Below are 6,749 nucleotides of genomic sequence, written 5' to 3' on the forward strand. Positions count from 1 at the left end.
TCTCCCATTTTGACTGGATGCGATTCAAGTTTTACATAGCTCGTCATTAATAATAAAACCAATTTTCTCTGATGTTCTAGCAGGGTGGAGATAATAAAAATTAGTTGTGATTTAACTCTAGTGAACCCTAGTTGTATTGCGATAGCAAAGGCGGAAGCTTCTTTTGCCTGCCCCTATCACGCCCTATCAGTGTAAGATGCTACATTATTGAGCATACTTCATCTCATCTTTAAGAATATGATGCCAGAGCGTACGTTACCGGTCTTCATTTTCTTTTCTTCTTATTCTTCTGCTCCTTCTCCTCCTCCTCCTCGGCTGTTCAAGGTCAAGCGTGGCCGCCGCGGCGACCACGCGACGGCTCGAAACATGGCGCAGTATTGCTATTGAAATAAAATATCCTGAAAGGGGACGCGTTACTGTAGCTCCTGATAAATAGTTCCTTATGCCGGTTGTCTTTAAACCATTCGCCAGTTAATTAGCTCCCAGTACACTGCGTGGCAAACCATTATCACTACAATTTTCCATTTGTAGGCGCATGGCAGTTGTTCTCCCCAAGGGATGTATCCTTAATAGGCAGGCAGATTTGTCGCTTATAGAGTTCCACATATGCGCGGTCTGGCCAGCCCTGATGTTAGGCGCGGGCATTGATGCATACAGAGAAAAAAAAAAGCGCACTTGCAAACTGCTGCAAGAAGCCATAATACAAGGATAACTTGACAGAAGCCATATTTATTTCAGTTCTTTTCTGGCGCAGAATGCTCCCGAAGCAAGCAAAACTGAGCCTTACAAGAGCGCAGAATAATGTGGTTTGATGAGCTTTACAATATTTGCGCTCTTCCGCAAATCATATCCGCAATTCGCTGTCTCAGTGACAGTATTACAGTAGGACCGGCTTCCGCATAAGTACCAGTTTTCGGATTCCTAACGCATGTCAGTCAACCGAGAACATCATTACAAATCTGTTAAGAAATTGCCACGAAACAAAATGATAAACCGAACATGCACACTACTACTAATCTAATCAGACAAAGGCTGACTTTACACAAGATGGAAGCTAGCCTATAAGTTATGCGCTCAGTAAAGTGGAACCAGACGACCGTGAGCCAGTTGAAGACAGAATGAACCGTCTTTTTCTACCGAGAAGCAACGATGCGACCGCACGTGATGTGATGTACACGGCAAAGACGCCGAAAAGCGGTATTCAACAGTGCGCACCTTTTAGCTTTTCAGAATGAGGCCCAGAAAGTATTATCATAGACAAAAAATATCAAGATAAGCAAAGCATTATGACATGCGTAACAAGGTACCTCTTCTAAGCGATAGCAAGGTCTTTGTTTCACTAGGGGACAATCGGCGGAGACAGAAAACAACCACTATATTTTATGCAATAGATTAAACGTTTTAAGTATATTAACGCCAACAAATCAACTCTTCACTTGCTCTTTTTTCAGCCGCCTGCATGCGGCCTTATCACCTTTATTCTGGAGCGCGAATAAATTCATTACATTATTCATGCTCGTTGTCGCGATACGCTGCATTCTCAGTTAATTTTTTGCGCAAGATGCGCCGAGGTGTGTCTCGAATATTCTGTCTACTTGCGTATGTTTCTGATATGATCTAGATTGTCACCGTTTGTGGCTTTATCTAGCGTTTCTTCGCCGCCTTTAAATTGGACGTTTATCGATGTGACAGTATTCAGTTGTAAAGGTGGTGCGTTGTAAAAAAGGAGCCAACACTCTGCGACCGCGGTAGCTGTCTTCCCGCTGCCTGGCTCTCGTCAGCTACAAGAATGAGCGATCAAGAACTCGACGTGGAAGTGGAAAGCTTCGCTGACAAGAAGGCTCACCGCAATGCTCTGGAGAAGAAGCGAAGGGACGACTTGAAGTTAGGCTTCACCAGTCTACGTGACGCCGTGCCGACTCTACATGGCGAGGAGTCATCGCGGCTTCAGATCCTGAAGAAGGCTACCGACTACATCCAGTCAACGGGGCTTAGGAACGCTGCACATCAGCAGGATATTGAGGACCTGAGGCAGCAGAACAAGCTTCTCGAGGAACAAATTCTTGCGCTGGAGAAACCCAGAATGACCATTGATGGTGGCCACTCGACCGGTTCGGTGCTCGACGCCATGAACATCAAGGTCGACTCCGTACCTGCTTCTCACGGGGGTTCTGGCTCCAAGGGCTCCGAAGATACCGACAACTCTTCCAGGGGCTACCTGGAAAATGAAGTGCAGTCCCGGCTGTACACCCATGGACCTCTAGAGGAATCCAGTACTGTTCCTTCGGAGTTGGCTCTTTTGCACTCGGCAAGCGTCGAGCAACAAACTCTGGCCTGGATGCAACTGCGATGATGTGGAGCCGAAGACCCTCCCGCTTGCCCGCATCCTTTTGTCCTTTTTTATTTTCAACTGTCTTGTTCCTCGCCTTCTCGAAGACTGGGTGCCGAGTTGGCATTCTGTATGTGTGTGGACGCCTTTGGAGGAGTTTTGTCAATGTTTTTAGATGTTATTTATATCTTTCCACCTTTTTTTCCTGGCTCCCTTGGTCCCTATCATGTAAATGCTGTATGATTTTTCATACGTGCACCTTTATGAGCAGACAGGTACGATATTTTGGTGACCTGGCGCCTACCTTCCGCTGCTGCTCAAATGACAGTGGGCTCAGCCTAACTCGTGCCCTAGCGTACTAGAAATGTCTGTCTGTGGTCAGCTCGAAGATGGTGTGCGGAATTTCCTGGTCTTTTTTGTTACACTGTGAAGTGAATGGGAGAGGGCCTGTAAATTGATCTCTCATCCTCCGGTACGGATATTCTGGGCTAAGCGGTTCACCAGAAACGTCCCCTGAATAGCTGTCACGATCCCTGGTGCAGATGAGGCAGAGCACGCAGATGGACATGTCGTTTTTCCATAAGCGAGAGGTGCAGAGTGAGCCAAATTCTGAGAAATAGAAAGGTAGGTTAAACGGGCGGTGGCACAAGTTTGTGCGCGTGCTGTCTTTATCTCTGTGTATTTGATTTTGGCTACTTACCTTTGCTCCTCTCGCTTCTTGTGGTTGCAGCTTTGATGTGTCGTGCTGCTGTTGAGATGCTTGCGAACTATTCAGGGAGTAAGGTGTCTGTCATTCTGGCTCACCCTTTTAGTTTTGTAGTCTTTTGACACGTGGGCAACCTTTCTGTGTTTATTTTGGGAGAATTGAGCCGATGCCTTCTTAAAGGGGGAGTAATGCCGCAAACCATTCAAATCCTTATTTCTTCTTTTTTCGGCAGCCGCCGGCATGCGGTCTAATCACTGTGATTCTGGAGCGCGTGTCAATTCCTTATTCTCTATTTGTTCATACACGTTGTTGCGAGACGCAGCTTTATCACATTATTTGTCACACAAGATTCGCCGAGATGCGTGTTGAAGATTCCGGCCACTGGCGTATATTTCTGGAATATTATAGGTTGTGCTAGTCACCGTTTGCGGCTTTATCTAGATATTTACTCGCCGCATTTAATTTGAGCGTTTGTCGTTGTGACAGCATTCGGAGATGAACGCCCACTGATCACGATTGTTGCTATCGCCGCCGCCGAGTAGTTCAGTTCTTTTGCGGGTGCAAGTCAGCCCATTAAACAGTTGGTTCCTTTGAATATCAAGTCTGCTCATTTTCTGCCGACCACATTGCCACCACTGCTACCACTGCGTGACAATATGGATGATTTCTTTAGGTCTTTGCACGTTGCTGATAAGGCGCGTTTTGTCTGGTGCTGTTAAGAATAGTCATCCTGAACCCGTTTGTCATTAACGCCCCTCCCTTCCCTCTTTTTATTTATTATATACTACCGTAACTCATAACTGCCTTAGAGGGTCAGCGTATTTATTGAACGTGGAACAAAATACACCTTAAAGGGGTCTTGAAACTTTTTCCCGAAATTTTGCACGGCCCGTGTAAATGAAATCCTTATCCTTCATCATATAATATATCTCAATTCGTTTAATCACCCGCGTTGATTTAATAGCAACAAAAACAGAATTTCAGTTTCCTAGTGCGCGTCCTCCTCAACTCAACGGATCTTTATAGCGCTACATCAATGAGAAGCTCCTGTTGTCGGAGCCTGTTGAGCCCCAGATGACAAAGCTCGGCTCATTTCTAGGGGTTCTAATCGTGCTCTACTGCAATATACTGTTTTCTAAAAAATGGCCTACCTGCCCGAGTTCCAGCGTCGCCTTTTACAAAGGAGTCGGCGCTTGGGTTTTGAGCCTTATGCCTATGCACCTTTACGGGTGCGAGATCGGGAAGGTTCGGACGAGAGCGACGACGACAACTGCGAAGGCGAAGACGTGGCCTGCGTCGGGTCAACAGCAGTCGTGCCGAGTGCGCGGCACATTTCGCCTTGCAGAAGCCCCGATCGTCAGCCTCTCGAACCCGACCGTCTCGGGAGTACGCATTGGTATGTGATTTTCAAGCCTTGTAACCTAGCCTACTTTCAGACATTGAAGAAAAGTGCAGTCGCCAACCGATAGATTCGAACAGGTGCAGCTGCGGGCGGTGCGTGCCGATGCCGTCGGCCCTGAGAGCATCTGTTGCCGCGAGATCCAGGCGGCGACAGCATTTCTAATGCGCGAAACGCTGTACGGAAAAAACAGATATAAAAAAATCTAGAACTCCGGTGCTACATTCTTGCGATCATCGACACTCTCCCTTAGGAAAATGCAAACAAAAAAGCGTCTGTGTTAGCGCTGTGTGTCAGTGAGTGTCGACATCGCGGCACGTTAGCGCCAACACAGCATCGTTAGTTTTATGCTTTTATCCGTAGGAGGTGCGCATCAGCGCGACGTTTTACTATGCAGGTTACAGGTTTGCTTTATTTCATGTACCAGTACACAAGGAAATGTAACATATATCATTTGAACATGCGATCATGGGCTGATGAGCATGCACACAGTTGGGAGGTAATCGCAAAAAAACGTTGCTGTTCACACATTTTGCTTGTTTTATTAGTTGGGTATGCATCTTTCAACAGCTGCAGAACTCGAACAGACGATTACATAGGAATGGTCATAAGACACAATAAAATAGGTACATATAGTACTTTATTTCAAAGGATCCTGTTTAGAGTGAAATTCACATGGCAAGGTAACCTGTCCCCTCTATGGACAACATCTAGAGCTGTTTTATTGCTACTGTTTTCAATTTTTTTTGCCAACTTGCAATAGGTGACAATGTGGTATAGTGTACGAGACACAATTTGAATTCATTTCAACCTTTATCACCCCATCCACTGATCTGTGGATGCTCACAACAGAGCATGGCACATACAATTTGCATCTGTGTAGATGCACAGTAAACTCTCTCAAATGGTTTGATGCATCTTTCATGTGCTGAAGCACACTAAAAAAAGATTCACTGAAAAAAAAATGATACCGCCGAGTGTAACAACCTCAGGAAACTTTCACAGCGGGAGTAAGCAGTGAGAATTTTAAAGTTAACAAACGAAGTTGACAAAAATATTACATCATATAGTACCCCCGCCGGGGTGTGGCAGTGGTTACGGCGCTCGACTACTGTTCCCAAGGACGCGGGATCGAATCCCGGCCTCGGCGGCCGCTTTTCGGTGGAGGCGAAAAGCAAGGCGCCCGTGTGCTGTGCGATGTCAGTGCACGTTAAAGAATCCTAGGTGGTCGAAATTTCCGGAGTCCTCCCCAACGGCGTCTCTCATAGCCTGAGTCGCTTTGGGACTTTAAACCCAACAAAACCAAACCAAACATCACATATTAGTCTTAGAACACTTGCTATTGCTGGCAAGGGCGAAAATGTGCCACCGAAAACAAACAATTTCACTGCTTCCTCTACGTGCTGGTCATAAGTTCTGTCAGTGTGGCATGTTGTCGGGCAACATTTGACAGCCGTGACAAGAATGGACCGAACGTTCATTACTCCTTCAAGCAGGGCAACTCTATGCACGTTTCTGGTTCACACATAGATCACACGCTAAACATCTTTCTGCTGCACATTTGTGATGGCATCGCCTACCTTGATATCAGACACAATACCCCTCCCCTCTAAGATAGTAGCTCCATATTTCTGTGATGGTCACCTTGTACGCTTCGATCTGCGTGGTACTTGTTCCCCTGATGTGTTGGAAGCAACAGAACATTCATTGTGCTCAATTCTTCATGCAAGGGTTGCTATTGTTCCTCGTCTTTCACCTTGACTGTGGCCGCACTTCCTTATCTGGCCCAGATGATGCCGCACAACCTTTCCAGAGCACTGAACCAGCTCAGAATGTCGGTCCAACAGCTTCACTATAATTCAAGACATCCATTTCACTCCTAGGAGGAATTATCAGACATTACCTTCCTCCTGCCCCCATTTGGCAGTTCTTGTGAAAATTCGCTTCCATTCCAGGCGACTCCGGTGTGGTTAGTATGTGGTCCAATTGTGTTGGCATTTCACAGCTAAACAACGTTTGCAGCACTGATGCCTGTTGTTTAATAGACTGTGCAGTGCTGCCACTACAATGTTCCCTGGTACTTGTGAATCTCATATCATAGGTTTCTTCACTTTCGCCACACACCATTCAGCTTGTCCATTAGTAACGGGGTTGGTATGAATTGGGGTTATGTATCGAATGCCATTCATCATGAACAAGTCTCCTGAACCATTAACCACTAACAGCGGAAGCTTGCATGTTCAGTTTCTTTAGCAGACAGTAACTGTTGCTGTTTCCACTACTTGCAGTGCCTGTCCAAACCAGGTGTGCAAGTG

At 46.2% G+C, this 6,749-nt stretch overlaps 1 pseudogene; it reads left to right on the forward strand.

The window, feature by feature from the left end:
* Positions 1 to 1,611: 1,611 nt before the first annotated feature.
* On the forward strand, positions 1,612 to 3,615 carry LOC146187962 (protein max pseudogene; annotated as a pseudogene).
* Positions 3,616 to 6,749: the final 3,134 nt, after the last annotated feature.

This window comes from Amblyomma maculatum, chromosome 5 (genome assembly GCF_055883805.1).
Source record: "Amblyomma maculatum isolate TAMU_Amacu chromosome 5, ASM5588380v1, whole genome shotgun sequence".
Lineage (NCBI taxonomy): Eukaryota > Metazoa > Arthropoda > Arachnida > Ixodida > Ixodidae > Amblyomma > Amblyomma maculatum.